Source organism: Pinus tabuliformis, chromosome 8 (genome assembly GCF_031772625.1).
Source record: "Pinus tabuliformis cultivar Carrire ecotype Pingquan chromosome 8, CPIR1, whole genome shotgun sequence".
Taxonomy (NCBI): Eukaryota; Viridiplantae; Streptophyta; class Pinopsida; order Pinales; family Pinaceae; genus Pinus; species Pinus tabuliformis.
Window position 1 is genome coordinate 308,687,592 of NC_142294.1, and position 16,089 is coordinate 308,703,680.

Genomic DNA, 16,089 nt, shown 5'->3' on the forward strand with positions numbered 1-16,089 from the left:
AGGAAACAATTAAACCTCATCCTCATTTTATGTTATTTGCAACTCAAAACTCCCTAAAAACTTATGGTGGTCGTAAACTACTCTCACATGATTTTTGCAATTTTTCTTGGAAAATCATGTAGATGATAGCCCAAACAATGAATTATGCATGATATTAGAAAGACAATGTAAAGTTCCCCATGGCTATGCAAGAAAAAATGCAAATGTTATGAAATATTTCCAAAGCATAGGAAAAGCAAAAGCATGGAGTTATTATTTGTGATTTATTTAGATGGTTGGGGAAGTTCAAAAAGTCCACAAAATATTACAATAATTTATATAATGGATGGTTATATGTTACTTGCTAAAATGTTGTGAGATGAAGGTGAACAGGTTGATGTTCAAAATATTTAGAGAAGAAATTGCATGTAGAGGATTGTACAAGATGGCAAGAGGTTATTAAGTGATTTAGGTCATTTCAAGCTTTGGAAACACTCCACATAGTTGTATGAATTAAACATTATTGTAGATTATTCCATCTTGTGGAGTGTTTGTAATGTCCTAGCCCTAGCTGGGCAACATCATTGAACAATACTACATAAATTTCATTAGATTATGTGCAGAAGGGTATGCATTAAATTTTGTCATAATTTAACCTATGCCTGCCAATTATAATTAATATACAATGTTGCACTTGTTGTAAAAAAAATTCACCACTTTTAAAAATGTTACCACTTTTTTTTAAATTTGCGAGTTTACTACCTGGATAGACTTGGGGACATTTGCAAATTTTTATAAATTTTAACAATTTCATGCAAAAATTTGGATTTTATAAGGTTATATGTGGTCTCGGGTCCAAAGGTAGGGTTACCATTCTTTATTAATATATGCCCAATCTCCAAGGTAATATCCAAGTTCAACGAGGATCGAAAGTTGTAAGCTAACTCAACCCCAATGCACATCGCCAAGCCAAGGGAGAGGGTCATCGTGTGTGCACAACGCGTCAAAGGCAATTGGGTGCCTTGGATAATATAAAGGCATAAGAGTAAAGATGAGTAATCCATGTGGGATATGTAACATTACACAAAAATAAAAATAAAAACATCAACCAACGACATTTGAGCTGTCTTTCCTTGCCGTTACAGAATAAGAGTTTTCCCAAGTGTCATATGTTGAAAAGATAATGTTCAAAGGTTGTGTTTCCATGTGTTGAGCATAGACTTTGACGAATTTCAGAAAGAGAAATGCCAAGTAAGGTAAAAGTTAGAAAAAGTATGGTGTTGTCAAGAATGAATGAAGGAAGGAATTTTAATGAGGTCCACGAGACCCAGCGGTCTAAGGGACCTAGACTCCAAACCAAACCAAACAAGACATCACAGTCTCAATTTTCCCTCTAAAATAACCTTTTTGCCATGAATCTAGATCAAGAAATTCAGAGTTTTACGAAGCCTTTCTTCCTCAAACAGATTGCTCAGGTTGTCCACCTTTAGATCACTTTCAAACTAATTATGAATGTCCTCATAAGCCACACATTCCATGATGAAGTTTCATTCAGTTTTTATCACTCTTGGCCTGTAGAAGATACAAGTTCTTCTTTCCACTCTTCCTTGGGGGTTGTCCATCTACCTGTTTCGCACCTAAGATGGTGAGATCTGGTCCTCAACTGTGTTTTTATTTTTTTTTCCTTTCCCTTGATAGCAACACTCAAATAAGCCTTTTCATCGTGTGATTGAGATGGGTTGAAATTTTTGACATATAACATTTTTTTTTGCCAACCTTTTTTTCCCACATGGCAGCCCTAAATTTTTCAAGCACCCGCTTTATCTCCTCCTTGGAATTAGGACAATCTTGCCAATTAATTCACCATTTTCTCATCCACTTGTCATTTTGCTTCCTCCAAGTTTTCTTCCTACGCTTTAGCTCCTCTGCAACAATCATCTTAGGCTAACGATGTGGATCCATGCTTTCCACCCTTTTTAAATTACTTAACAAACCAATGATTGTTGAAGCCCCCATTGGGAACATTTCAGCCTCAGTTAGTAGGATCTCATATGGGACCGATGATTCGACTTTGAGGTTACTAATGATTAAGTGCTTTTGAATTCTTTCAAGTTGTCTCCACTTGTAATTTGGCATGCTGGTCCCCCGAACTTCACGTCCATCGAGGACAACTGGGGTAACCAACAATCCAAAAAGAGCTTTCTTGGTTTTTCAGTCCCATAATTATGCTTTCCTGCATCTGTTCTAAAGAAGGTAAGAGGCTCTCCAACCCCCTTGGATCCTATTAGTTGTGCACGTTTCCCAGCTGAGCCTGTTGTGAAAAACAATTCCTAGGTACTTGTACTCTTCCACTATCTCCAAGGCTTTTTCCTCAAACATAAAGCTAACCTCCTACTTTTTCTACTTCAAAGAGAAGATCATGACTTTGGTTTTGCTAGTGTTTACTTGCATCCCAACCTCTTGACAGAAGAGCTCTAAGGCCTTCAAATCCTCTCTCAAACCATGGGCATATTTTGCAATTAGGATAAGATCATCAACATACAAAAGTAGCTTCACCACATAATCTGCTAGTTCTCCACTGGTGTTGTTTAGCCATTCTTATAGCTTATCCGTATATATACCAAATAGAATGGGGAAAGGGGGCACCCCTGCTTGACCCCAATGTCACTACCAAATCATTTCGAAAATCCCTCCTTATTTTTTATTTTTTATTTTTATTCTTTTTGCATTAACATTCTCATAAAGTTTATGGATAACAACTCTATATTCTTTGGGATTCCAAGTTCTTCCATCCTTTCCACAACTTATCCCTAGGAACAATGTCAAAAGTTTTTGTTAAGTCAACAAAGCAACAAAAGGCTTCCCCACCCTGAAGGTCCCATATTTTTTCGATGAAGTGCCTAAGAGTGATGCAATGATCAATTGTAGAGTGCCTTGGCCTAAAGCCAGCCTATCCTTTTGCTCTTTTACCCTCTTTTTTTGCCCAACTGCCGATTCTACGCTCCATCATGCCCCTAAACAATTTTCCAAGAAGAGGATTGACCATATCAGTGCGATAATTTGAGGGATTATTGATGTCTCCACTTTTGTAAAGAGGGATAACGACACTTGTTGTCCATTCAACTGAAAAATTGTCTTGCGTGATATTGCTGAAGATCCTTTTGATGATTGCGACCAATATGTCAACACCCCATTTTAAAAATTATGCCTGTAACCCATCAATGTCTTGCGCCTTACCACTTGCTAAATTTTTTATACCACGCTTGACATCCTCTACCGAAAAGAACACGGTTGTAGTGCTAATTTTGGAGGGGATACTTTTCTCTTGCTTTCTCTCATAAAGGAGCATTGTATATTCCAACCAATGCGTATCCAAGATATTAATATCTATTTGCTTTCTCTTTTGTTGTAGTTCCCACCAAAATTATTTGGGGTTGTGCTTTCCCAAAGAGATTAATCCATTCCTTCTTGAGGTCACACACAGACACACACACATATATATTTATCAGATTTTTATACTTTTTCCTACTTTCGATGTCTGTCTCCTTCTCCTTAAGAGATCTTTTAGCAGCCTTGCACTCTTCATCATACCGAGGATTAGTTGGAAAAGTGATTGAGACCCTCTTCTTAGGCCAGGATCTTTTGCACACATTTAAGGCTTTGTCAATTAGAGGGATCAACATATTGTTGCCAGTGCATTCTATTTCTGCATTGTCTTCCTTGTTTTTTGTGTTGTTTTTTTCCCGTTGAAAGTGTTGTTTTATAGCAACAACAAAGAGCTCTTAGTTTTCTTGATTTATGATGATTCTTCTATTTGCATGCACTTTGTTATGACATTGTTGGGTATGCCCTTCCTGTAGCCCACTTGCGTGTATTCCCAACTTAATATAGAGAGTCATATGGTCAAAATTAATCTCACTAGGACAACCCTCAATATTGAACTCTAACAAATTGCAAATAGAGTTCTGAGAGCATATTACATAGTCCACCACAATTTGACCATTGTATGTTTTACATGTGATGCCATCGTATGTTGGCCAATCTTTCATGCCATTGCAAATTACCATGTCATAGATGTTGCATAAGCCTAACAACTCAACGCCAAAGTGTGATACCCTCCCATTCCCATCTTGAGAAGTCATTTTCCACATGTGCTCTTCATTCTCCTCCGACCAAAGAGGTTTGCTATCCAAATTCTCATTGCTTTCCAACCGAATACACTGATTGTTCGTTGTCCTAGCATTAAAGTCACCAATTAGAACTATATCCCCTAAACTTTTGAAGGCAACAATATCTCTTTTTAAAGCATCATAAGGGTCTTCTTTATCCAAATTTGTTTTCTTGTAGAACTTCGAGTTTTTTGGGGCAAAGTAACATGCATCCAACCTGAATGTTACTTTGTTGTCTGTTATATTTAGCCATATAAATTGCTTATTTGGATTCTCTTTTTCCACTTTCACTATTCCCCTTCACATTTCCCTTATTAAGATGGTGATCCCTCCATGCCCTTTCCCAGAACTAGTCTCTTCATTCCACACTGAAATTTCATTGTATCCTTCGAATTCTGGAACCCTGCGACCATCATGCTCATGGGTTTCCGTAAGGATAATGATGTCTTTCCCTTCTGCTATGGACCTCAATCTCGTTCCTCTCCTCCATGGGTAACTTCTACAATTCCAACTCACCACGTTTAGATACTCCCGAGGAGCCCCAAATCCCTATTTTTTATTTGTTAAGCGCTCACTAACTTGGGCTTTCCCCTTTTTCAGCCACGCCCATTTTCCCACGTCTCTTGCCAATTTCACTTTCTCCCATTCCTTCCTTCGCTCATCCTATTGTTCCAGTGTCAAGTCATCTTCTAGGTAAATATGAGTGCCTCTAAGTAGCCACCTATTCTTTAGTATATTCATCTTGTCTTCTATACTTCTTAATGAAATTCTAATATGTCTATCCTTTCTATTTTATGTCTTCCAACTAATCCTATTTACTTGTTGAATATAATCTGTCAAATTCAACTTGTCCTTGAGGAATCCTTTGCTAAAATATATGTTCTTTCTTTTTCTCCATAGTCTTTCAAGCCCTTGATGATGACATTTGTGGTCTTGTCTAGCCTAGCTTTTTCTTCTCTTATTTGCCTCTTGATTTGTCTCTCCATGGTTTCTTTTGCTCCTCTAATGGTTCCTTTACCCCTTGAACCCACAATTTAGCTTCTTTTATTTGCTGCTTTAGTTCGTTTTCTCTCATTTCCATGCTTGCAATTATTGATTGAAACTCCTCCACCTGTTTTGCTTTGCTAATCTTCCTTGTCCTTGTGCCGTTGGCTTTTACTGCCTTCATTTGCTTTAACTTTTGTTTCAACATGATCAACTCTTGATGCCCTCTTTCCATATTGTTTTGTAAGCTTATTACTTGCTCTTTGAGAGCCATGTTTTCCCTTTCAAGTTTCTGAATGGTCTCCAAAATTTCTTTTAATTTGAGATCTTCATGTTGCCCCTTTAGCTCAATATATTCAATTTTTTTTTCATGCTCATGAATTTGCTTATATAGAGCTCCAATGACCACAACAACAGAGTGGTTGTGAGGCTGTATGGGTCCTTATTGCTCTCTTATTTGTTTGTTGGAATAACTTCACTTTCATTTTGATTCTGTTTTGACCTAGGTTCCTCTTGTTTTGATAAGACCTCTTTATTTGTGTTAATATCCCCATCTTGATCTACCTGCTTTTATACTAACTAATGCCTTTTGGCAGTGACAATTATGTTGTTTTTAACTGTTTTCGGTAAGATCTAGGTGAATTTTTTTTTGTCACTGTCTTAGATTTTTGGCTTGTTTGCACTGTAAAATTTCCCTGTATTGCTTTCCATTCACAAAGATCAATCTCTCATTTATGCCAGATAAATTGGCTTGAAAAAACTTTGGGAGAAAGAGATTCCAGTTCTCATTTATATTCTCTGTAGTGTTGAAATAAGACTCCCTATCTCCCCTGAGATTTGGAGCTTGGGATTCCAAGTTGGGTAGGGGAGAGACTTCTATTGTTGTGCCAATAATTGTTATAGTATTGGTCCCACACAGCGATCAAAACATGACAAAAAAAGTTCATAATTAAAACATAAATATATGATTTTAAGTTATATAAGTTATTCAAATATGTACAAAATGGGCCCATATATTGATTGGGCTTACAACTATCCAACACTAGCCTTTACTATCACGATTTGACAAGACATCATGTCCCAAGTACCCCCATATCTGATTTAGCAAACAAGACAAAATTAACAAGGAAAACTTCCATCCCATACTATCCAACATGACACATATCACATCAGACCAACCCCAATAAATATAAACTGGAGTAGCTATGACCAAAGTTCATTGCTACTTGCACAAGAATAGAGAATATATGTGTCAGTCATAACTACATATATGTTCATCAATGCAACCTTCTCAAAGCAATAAATGACACCAACACACAAGATTCAGGAATTAAACATAGGATTCAGGAATTAAACACAAGAAAACACAAAGGAAAGCACAAGGATCAACCATAAGAGTTTATCATCCATTGGATGACATCCAAATCAATCCATAACACACATTTGAATTTGGAAAAAAACAATCCATGTCAATCCTCCCTTCCAATCAATTTCAACAACAAAAATCTATAAAACCACCTCACAATTGCTTCATAAACTTTCATTCTACTCATCTGCAGCTCGATTCACTCCATTAGATACTATGCATATTGAAATCAGGTTTGAATAATTCAAGTGTTTTCTTTCTGTGTTTTTTTAATCTTCCATTAATTTACAGTATAAACTTCATTTTTTTCCGTTATTTCTTTCTGTTATTTTTAATCTTCGAAATCTTCCATTAATTTACCATATGAAAAAATTGTGTGTGCAATTTAGCTTATGTGTGTGAAATTGCAGACAAAAAACCATAGCATCTAAGTCAACAGAGAACAAATTAATCATGCCCAACATGCAATTTAGCTTATGTGTGTGAAATTTGACTTCTGTATGTGAAATTGCAAAGAAAAAACCATAGCATTTGAGTCAACAGAGACAAAAAAATTAATCATGCCAAACAAAGACAACAGAGACAAAAATACCAGAGCATCCAAGTCAAAACACATTGGCCTGATCATTCCTTAATCAGGCAACTGAGTCAAAACACATAGGCTTGATCATTCCTTGGTCACAACAATTTGGCAACTTGTATGCAATAACTGTCATGCCTCTAAGAAAAAAATGAACAATTTTGTTTCAAAATTGCTTGGAAGATTCTGGTCTATCTTAAAAGGAAACTGTAGTATGTTAGTTTTTAGTTAGTTGAGACACAAATGTAAAATAGTTACAATGGAGGACATCAAGACTAGGACATCCTTGACATGCCTATAGGAGCTAAGTCTATAAGTTGTGCATGTTAGCATAATGAAACAATGTTAAGGAAGGAGTACAAGAGATTTCAATGTAACGCTAGCTCATCCAAGTGATAGTTTAAGAAATGATTTGAGTAGGATGATGAGATCATGTGCCATTATGGGAAATCCAGGGTTCATTCTCTTTAAAACCTGCACCAACACTAAAGATGTAGGTTCATTCTCTTTATGCAACAAATTTGGGCTCAACTTAGGCACTTCATCCTTTATCAAATTATACCCTTCCCTACAAGCACCACAACACATCACTAGACAAATACCATGAGAATGTTTGTCAACTTCCACTATAGATTCTACTTGGCAAGAAAAGATGAGGTGGCTAGCATCGAGTAGGTTGTCAAGTGAAAAACACGGTAACTCTCCAAGGAATATCTAAAGGTGAAATTTAATGAATGGGCCCTAGACACTAGTTATTTAAGAACCAAAGACACCAAGAGTATTAAACTTATTGAGTTATATTGGTTGAACAAGATCTTTGTTGCTCAAGTTTTGGAGGACAAAGGTAGTCAACATCAATCTGAATGTAAAAGAAGAATGTGATGGACTAGAAATTTGATGTGTTATGCAAAGAAGTTTTTAATAATGATATCACAATCAATAGCTATTCAAAACCTAAAACAACACAATGGAAGAAATAGACCAAGTCTCAACTTCTATAAGTACTCCCTCACATCTCGCTCAATGATGATAATGATACTTAAATTGACAAACATTATTGGCAGACACCATGGAAATGGCCAAGTTAAATCTCCATGTTTAACTTTTAAGAAAGGAAATAGAAACCTCCTCACACATGTTATCTATTCCCTTTTTTCTTATCAATAGGACAATGAAGTATAATATAGGCCTATAGATACTAAAAAAAACCTACCAAGATTCTTGTGAAGCACAAATTTAAACAAATCCTTATCTCCAATTTTATAATGCCTTGTGTAAACCAACCTAATAAAAGAATAAAATAAAAAGTCAGTAGAATACGATAGTGTATCACAGTCACAAGTGTGCGGTCTCTCTTTTGCTGCAGATATTTTTCAAGTAGTTTTGACAAACATTAGGCTTCTGTGTGTGAAATTCGGCTTCTGTGTGTGAAATTACAGAGAAAAAACCATAGCATCTGAGTCAACAAAGACAAAAAATTAATCATGCCAAACAAAGACAACATAGACAAAAATACTAGAGCATCTGAGTCAAAACACATAGGCCTGATCATTCCTTAATCACAACAACTGAGTCAAAACACATAGGCCTGATCATTCCTTAATCACAACAATTTGGCAACTTGTATGCAATAACTGTCATGCCTCTAAGAATGGCAGAATTGGAAGCAGTTGTAGCTGACAATGTAGAGAACTGGAGTGTTTTAAGATATGGTCAAACATTGCAACTTTTAGTCACATTTTTCAGTGACCTTAACAACAAATGAATTTAAAACTTATTTCAATTAACCAACACCTATTCCTAGCATTTGTAAGGAAACAATTTTCAGTACCCTTCCCTTTTTTTCTAGAGGTTGATTGGGATATTATGGATTTGACACCCTACTCAGGATACATGATTATGTTCAAGCTAAATTTAGGCTTGATATTTCTATCAAATTAAGTCCTGATATCTGTGGATGGAGATTCGAGTCGATGCAAACACATAAATTTTTTATTCAAATATATGCAGGTTTCAAGTATTGATTAGCTTGTTCATATTTAAATTTCAAGAAATAAATAAGACTGAGTTTCTATTATGCAAGTTGCAATTAATGATTACCCTTTTCATATTTAAATTTATTATTCAAATAAGACTGAGTTATTATTGTTGAAACAACTTCCACCAACAAAAATAAATTTTAACAATATGCATGTTGTTTCAGCCATACCAAGAGTTTCAATTGCATATCGTATAAGGAATAGGAGGAGGTGAGGGACCAAGGGTGCCTAATTGCGATGCACTTTATCAGAAGAGGAAACGGTCAATGATGTCAATGCTCCATGAAATGATGTTGAGAATGCCCATGTAGCGGTTGATCCTACTATCCAACCATCTACCACAGAGAAACCCTCAACCACAATACAAGGTGCAAGCTCAACTAAGAAGATCAATGCCATAAGAGGTTGGACGAAGGACGACATGGTAGGTGCAATTGATGACATAGAGATCATGGGATATTCAGTATGTGCATCTGCAAAAAAAAATGGAATTGTAGTCTCAAGCATACGTTATTGGATTAATGGGCTCAATAATACAAAGCATAGAGGGCCTATTACTGTTATGATTGAAGCCGAGGAGGCCGAGGTGGTTGTGTGGTGTAAGGAGATTGATCCGGATTTAAATAGGAACGCAACAAATTATAGATATAACCATAAATACAAAGATGCAGTAGAAATAACACTTCATTTCATTAATATCAAACACTTTAATATGCTTAAAAACAGAATGGAAATAAGACTAACTCGGGTGATGGTAGCTTATCTCTGAAAAAGGATGTGGCATCTACATGCCTCAGAACTGTGTTACAATGAGGCTCAAAGGCCTATTTATTATTGAGAAACAATGGAAAACCCTAAACATCCAAAAACCTAACCCTAGGAGATGAAGCGCCAAAACTATGGGCCCCGTTTGGGTAAATTGGTACATCAAATTCCCGGGGTCGTAACTTTGGCATACAATCTCCATTTGGCTATCATAATACCTCGATTCGAAGATCTCCAAGAGAGGGATTAAAACAAATGTGCAACCTTGTTTGGGACATTTCCGGTCTCTCTGTTTTCCCTAAAAACGTCGTTTGGGGCCTCAAAACAGCTCCGAAAGTTTAGGACCCGAAAAACTGCCAAAAATAGTAAACTGTGTTACAATTAAGGAAACTGAAAGAGACAACGCTGGGGGTCCAAGTGGAATAGGCAGGTGGCCACCAATATTCACCTAGATCATTTCTTCCCCCTTAGGAAGCAATGGTCCCCATTGCGTTGAGTTCCTCCATGAGATGAGGAAACTTATGTTGAACTTGGTCCGTGGTGAGCCACTTGCCCCGGTGAAAGAGTTGGCCTGCTTTGACAACTCGATATAGTTGGATCCTTTGCTGTGAGGCGTTCTTCATCTGCGTGTCCATGATCCGATCAGTTGTGGCTTGTTCCATGCAATCTGGATTTAACTCTGTAGGTGTGAGTTGTTCTGCAATGTCTGATATGTCTAGCAATGGTGGGAAGTATGGTCGAAGACGGTCCACATTGAACACTGGGTGCAGGCCAAGGAATGGGGGAATGTTGATCTCAAATGCATTGTCTCCCACCGCTTTGGTAATGGTGAAAGGACCATATCGGAGTGGTCTGAGTTTCTGATAGGCTCTGGTAAGGCGTTCCTTTTGCAAATTCAACCAAACTTTGTCGCCCACCTGAAACTTGTGTGGAACCCGATGTTGATCATGTCGCTTCTTGTACTTGGCATTTGATTTCTCTAGAATGTCGTGGACTTGCTGGCGGATATGTTGGATGTGCTCAATGAAGTTGTTTTCCTTATCGGTTTCGGACTGGACATGAGCTGAATCTGCATGAGTAGCTACAAATGGCATGCCCACATCAATGGGACAAGTGGCTGGAATCCCGAGCCCACCTAAAAAGGACTGTGGCCAGTTGAGATGTGGAGAGCACGGTTATAGCTCTGCTGGACATAGGGTAGGCTCTCATCCCATGTGCGTGGATGCTTTGAGTTGTATGTGCGCAGAATGTGTACAATCATCTTGTTGATGACCTCTGTCTGGCCATCAGTTTTGGGATGGAAACTTGTGGACTTAGTGAGCTTGGTGTCCAGCATCGACCAGAGACTGGACCAAAATTTACTGAGGAACTTGTCGTCCCAATCTGAGATGATAGATTGTGGGATCCCAAAGTGTACCCATACTCATTCAAAGAAGAGTTTAGTAGTGGCTTCCGCTGTGATATTCTTCTTGCAGGCCGCCATAATGGCCATCTTCGAGAATCTATCGATGACCACAAAAACACAGTCATTGCCATGCTTAGTAGAAGGAAGGCTCGACATGTAATCCATGGAGATGGATTCCCAAGGTCGACTAGGGGTAGACAACAGAGTATAGAGGCCTTGCTTCTTGATGGTCAGTTTGGCAATGGTGCAGGCAGTGTAGGATCTGATGTACTTCTCGACATCCTGTTGAAGATATGGCCAATAGAAATACTTCTGCAGTACTGCCATCGTTTTCTCGACCACGAAATGCCTAGCGGCCCCACTGTAGTGTGCTTCCCAAATCATCTTGGCACGCTCTTTTGAAGGAACACAAAGGTGTCCCAGGTGGCATAATAGGGCATCCTGGAGGTGAAAATCTGGAACTTGTTGACCCTCCAAGAGCGTCTGGTATGTGTGGCCGAATTCTGGGTCACTTTTGTAGAGAAGTGGCCAATCAGAAGTCTCACGCCCATAAGAGTTGAGCACGGTGGTTAACGCCATGATCGGTGGTCGGTTGAGGCAATCTGCAACATTATTGGTTCACCCTTCTTATACTTGATATTCAAATGGAACTGTTGCAGGTATGTGGACCACTTCTGATGGCGATCATTCTGCAACTGCCCTTGCGTCTGTATGAACTGCAAGGGTCGGTGGATTGTGTGGATGACCGTTTCCTTCCACAAAATGTAATGCTTCCATTGTCAGAAGGCCTGCACAATGGAATACATCTCTTTGTCATAAGTGGGATACTTCTGGACTATGTCTGAAAGTGTCTCACTGTGATATGCCACTGGATGCCCCTGTTGAGTAAGCACTGCCCCAATAGCATAGTCAGAGGCATCTGTCTCAATCTCAAATGGTTGTTGTAAGTTTGGTAATGTGAGCACTGGTGCAGAGCAGAGGTGATGTTTCAACTCTGTGAATGCCTTCTGTTGAGATTCCGACCAAAAGAATTTTGCTTTCGCTCCTCCCTTGGCGACTTGAATCAAAGGCCAAGTGATATGAGAGAATCCCAACACGAACCTGCGGTAGAAATTCACAAGACCCAGAAAGCTGCGGAGCTCTCTCAAAGTGGTTGGAGTTGGCCAATCTCGGATGACTTGGATCTTGGTTGGATCCACATGCACCTCCCATTCATCAATAATGTATCCCAAATACTGAACTTGGGTCATGCCAAAAGTGCATTTCTCAAAATTGGCACAGAGCTTGTGTTGTCGCAGTGTTTGGAGAACATGACGGATGTGGTGGAGGTGCTCTTCCCAACTATGGTTGAAGATCAGGATGTCATCCAAGTATACCACTAGAAATGAGTTGGTGAATGGCCGCAAGATGTCATCCATCAGCCTCATGAAGGTTGCAGGAGCATCGGTCAACTCGAAACGCATAACCAACCATTCGAAAAGTCCCTCCTTGGCTTTGAAGACAGTCTTCCACACATCGAAGGGTTCGATTGGTACCTGGTGAAATCCTGACTTCAAGTTGATCTTGCTGAAATATTTTGCCCGCTTCAGTTGGTCCAGAAGGTCATCTATTCGTCGGATTGGGTACCTATTCCGGATAGTGATCTTGTTCAGCACTTGATAGTAAATACAGAGTCTCCAAGTCCCATCCTTCTTCTCTACCAACATGATCGAGCTCCCACAAGGCGATGAACTCGGCCAGATGTGACCTTTCTGCAATAGCTCTTGAATCTGCCTCTTGATTTCGTCGTTCTCGCCGATAGATTGGTCCATTGGGTAGCAGCGCACCTGGGGTCAGATCGATGGAGTGCTTGACCTGACAGTGTAGAGGCACCCCTACAGGGGAGGTGAAGATGTCCTTGTACTCCTCCATGACCTTGTCCCTCTGTTGTTGTTGTGCGGAGGGGCCCTGTTTGGAGGTCATGGCCACCGTCTTCTTCTTTCCCTGAGGGTGTATCATCAGGAAAAAAAAAACTAGTTTTGGAAATGAGATTACTACATTGTTTTGCAGTGACTAAAGAGATGGCGGTAGGCGGTGCTACCTCTGGTATCCTGTACAACTTATTTCCCAAAGTAACAATAATGACACGAGGCCTTGACCCATACACAACATGTCGCTTCCATAAGTATGGTTGGCCTAATAATAAATCACAAACATCAAGGGGAGCAACATCACATAATACCTCATCCTTGAAGGGCTTGATGTTGTATGAAAGGCGGCATTGCTGGCTCACGCGAAAATCCCGTCCTTGGTGAAGCCACCCGATGGTGTACAGTTGTGGATGTGTTGTGGTCGGTAAGCTCAGTTGCTTCATGACCTCTACCGAAATGAGCTTCTTTTGGCTCCTGCTGTTGACAATGAACTGTAGCGGGCAACCCTTTAACCACATCTGGGAGTGGAAGAGGTGCTCCTCCTCTATGGATCTTCGGGTTCCTCCTTCTGGATCTTCGTGGTGGCAACGGTGGCGTTGGGCTCCGCATCGATAATCTACTTCCCTTTGTCATTCCCCTCGTCGGGTTCTGACTCAGAATTCAAACGTGCATATGATTCTGAAGCCTTTAGCTCGGCCACCAATGACTGCTTGGCCCAACACACACTTGTGTTGTGAGTTTATGGAACTCACACCACTTTCCTGTGTCCTTATTCGGCTTTGCGGTGTTGTTCTTTGCTTGCGGCTTCAGCAGGTTGTCCTGGGTCACCCCGCCTTGACTTTGTCCTTTGTTCTGCGGGTTGGGGGTACCTTTCCCTTGCTTCGGATTCATAGATCCAAAGTCTCGCTTTTTCAGTTTAAACTTTTGCTCGATCTTGACGACATATTGGTATGTCGTGCTGAGTGAGGAGATGTTCAGGAACTCCATCTCGTCCTGGATGTACTTGTGTAGGCAATCGCGGTACTTGAGAACCAAATGGTTCTCAGAATCCTTGATACCCAACTTCGTGCGAAGGGTATGAAAAACATTGCCAAACTCTAGTACATCTTGGTCCCTTCCCTCTCACAACGTTGTTCACTATATGTATTTATCCTCATAGCTCCCGACAGGGTAGTATTGCTCCTTGATGGCATCCCGAAACGAGTTCCAAGTGGGTGCAGCTGAAAACAATGAGTTCATACTTTCATCCTTCTCCTCACAGTAGGTTTCCCACCAGTCTTTGACGTGGGGGGCTGCTTTGAGAAGTGCAAAAGTGATATTTTCCCAGCTAGAAAAATCATGAACAGAAAAATATCCTTTTAGCAGATTTAACCATTTATCTACAACATCTACATCTATCTGACCCTCAAATATGGGAATGTCAAAGTTAACTTGTACCTTAAAGGGTGTGGCGCTTCCGGAGTAGTTGCCAGAAGTAGATGTATCGCCCTTAGGTAGCCGATAAAAGATCTAGACAAAGTTGTCGATCATCGCGTTCCTTTGTCGCTCGAGGGCTTCTTCAAGCAAGATTTTGATAGGATCTCTTGCTCCCTCATCTTTATTTTCATCCGCCATGGGAGGTCGTTGGGATTCGCTAGGCTGGTCGTGCAAAAGTTCGACCAGTTCAAGCCCTAAATCCTTATATCTCTACCTCGTTGGGGACATGCAAAGAAAAACAGAGAAAGAGTAGATCGCTCTAATACCATTGATTCGGATTTAAACAGGGATGCAACAAATTATAGATATAACGATAAATACAAAGATGCAGTAGCAATAACACTTCATTTCATTAATATCAAATATTGAAACATGCTTACAAAAAGAATGGAAATAAGACTAGCTCAGACGATGGTAGCTTATCTCTGAGAAGAGATGTGGCATCTACATGCCTCAGAACTGTGTTACAATGAGGCTCAAAAGCCTATTTATTATTGAAAAACAATGGAAAACCCTAAACATCAAAAAACCTAATTCTAGGAGATGAAGCACCAAAACTGTGGGCCTCATTTGGGTAAATTGGTACATCAAATTCTCGGGGTCGTAACTTTGGCATACAATCTCCATTTGGCTATCATAATACCTCGTTTTGAAGTACTCAAAGAGAAGGCCAAATACAAACCAACAATTCCTATTTATACATTTCCAATCTCTCCATTTCCCCTAAAAACGTCGTTTAGGGCCTCAAAACAACTCCGGAAGTTTAGGACCCAAAAAACTGCCAAAAATAGTAATTGTGCTATAATTAAGGAAACCGAAAAACTAAAAGAGACAGTGCTGAGGGTCCAAGTGGAATAGGCAGGTGGCCACCAATATCCACCTGGATCATTCCTCCCCCCTTAGGAAGCAATGGTCCCCATTGCATTGAGTTCCTCCATGAGATGAGGAAACTTCTGCTCAACTTGGTCCCTGGTGAGCCACTTGCCCTGGTGAAGGAGTTGGCCTGCTTTGACAACTCGATATAGTTGGATCCTTTGCTGTCGGGTGTTCTTGATCTACGTGTCCATGATTCGATCAGTTGTGGCTTATTCCATGCAATCTGGATTTAAATCTGTAGGTGTGAGCTATTCTGCAATGTCTGATATGTCTAGCAATGGTGGGAAGTATGGTCGAAGGCGGTCCACATTGAACACTGGGTGCAGGCCAAGGAATGGGGAAATGCTAATCTCAAATGCATTGTCCCCCACCGCCTTGGTAATGGTGTAAGGACCATATCGGAGTGGTCTAAGTTTCTGATAGGCTCCGGCAAGGCGTTCATTTTGCAAATGCAACCAAACTTTATCGCCCACCTGAAACTTTTGTGGAACCCGATGTTGATCATGTCACTGCTTGTACTTGGCATTTGATTTCTCTAGA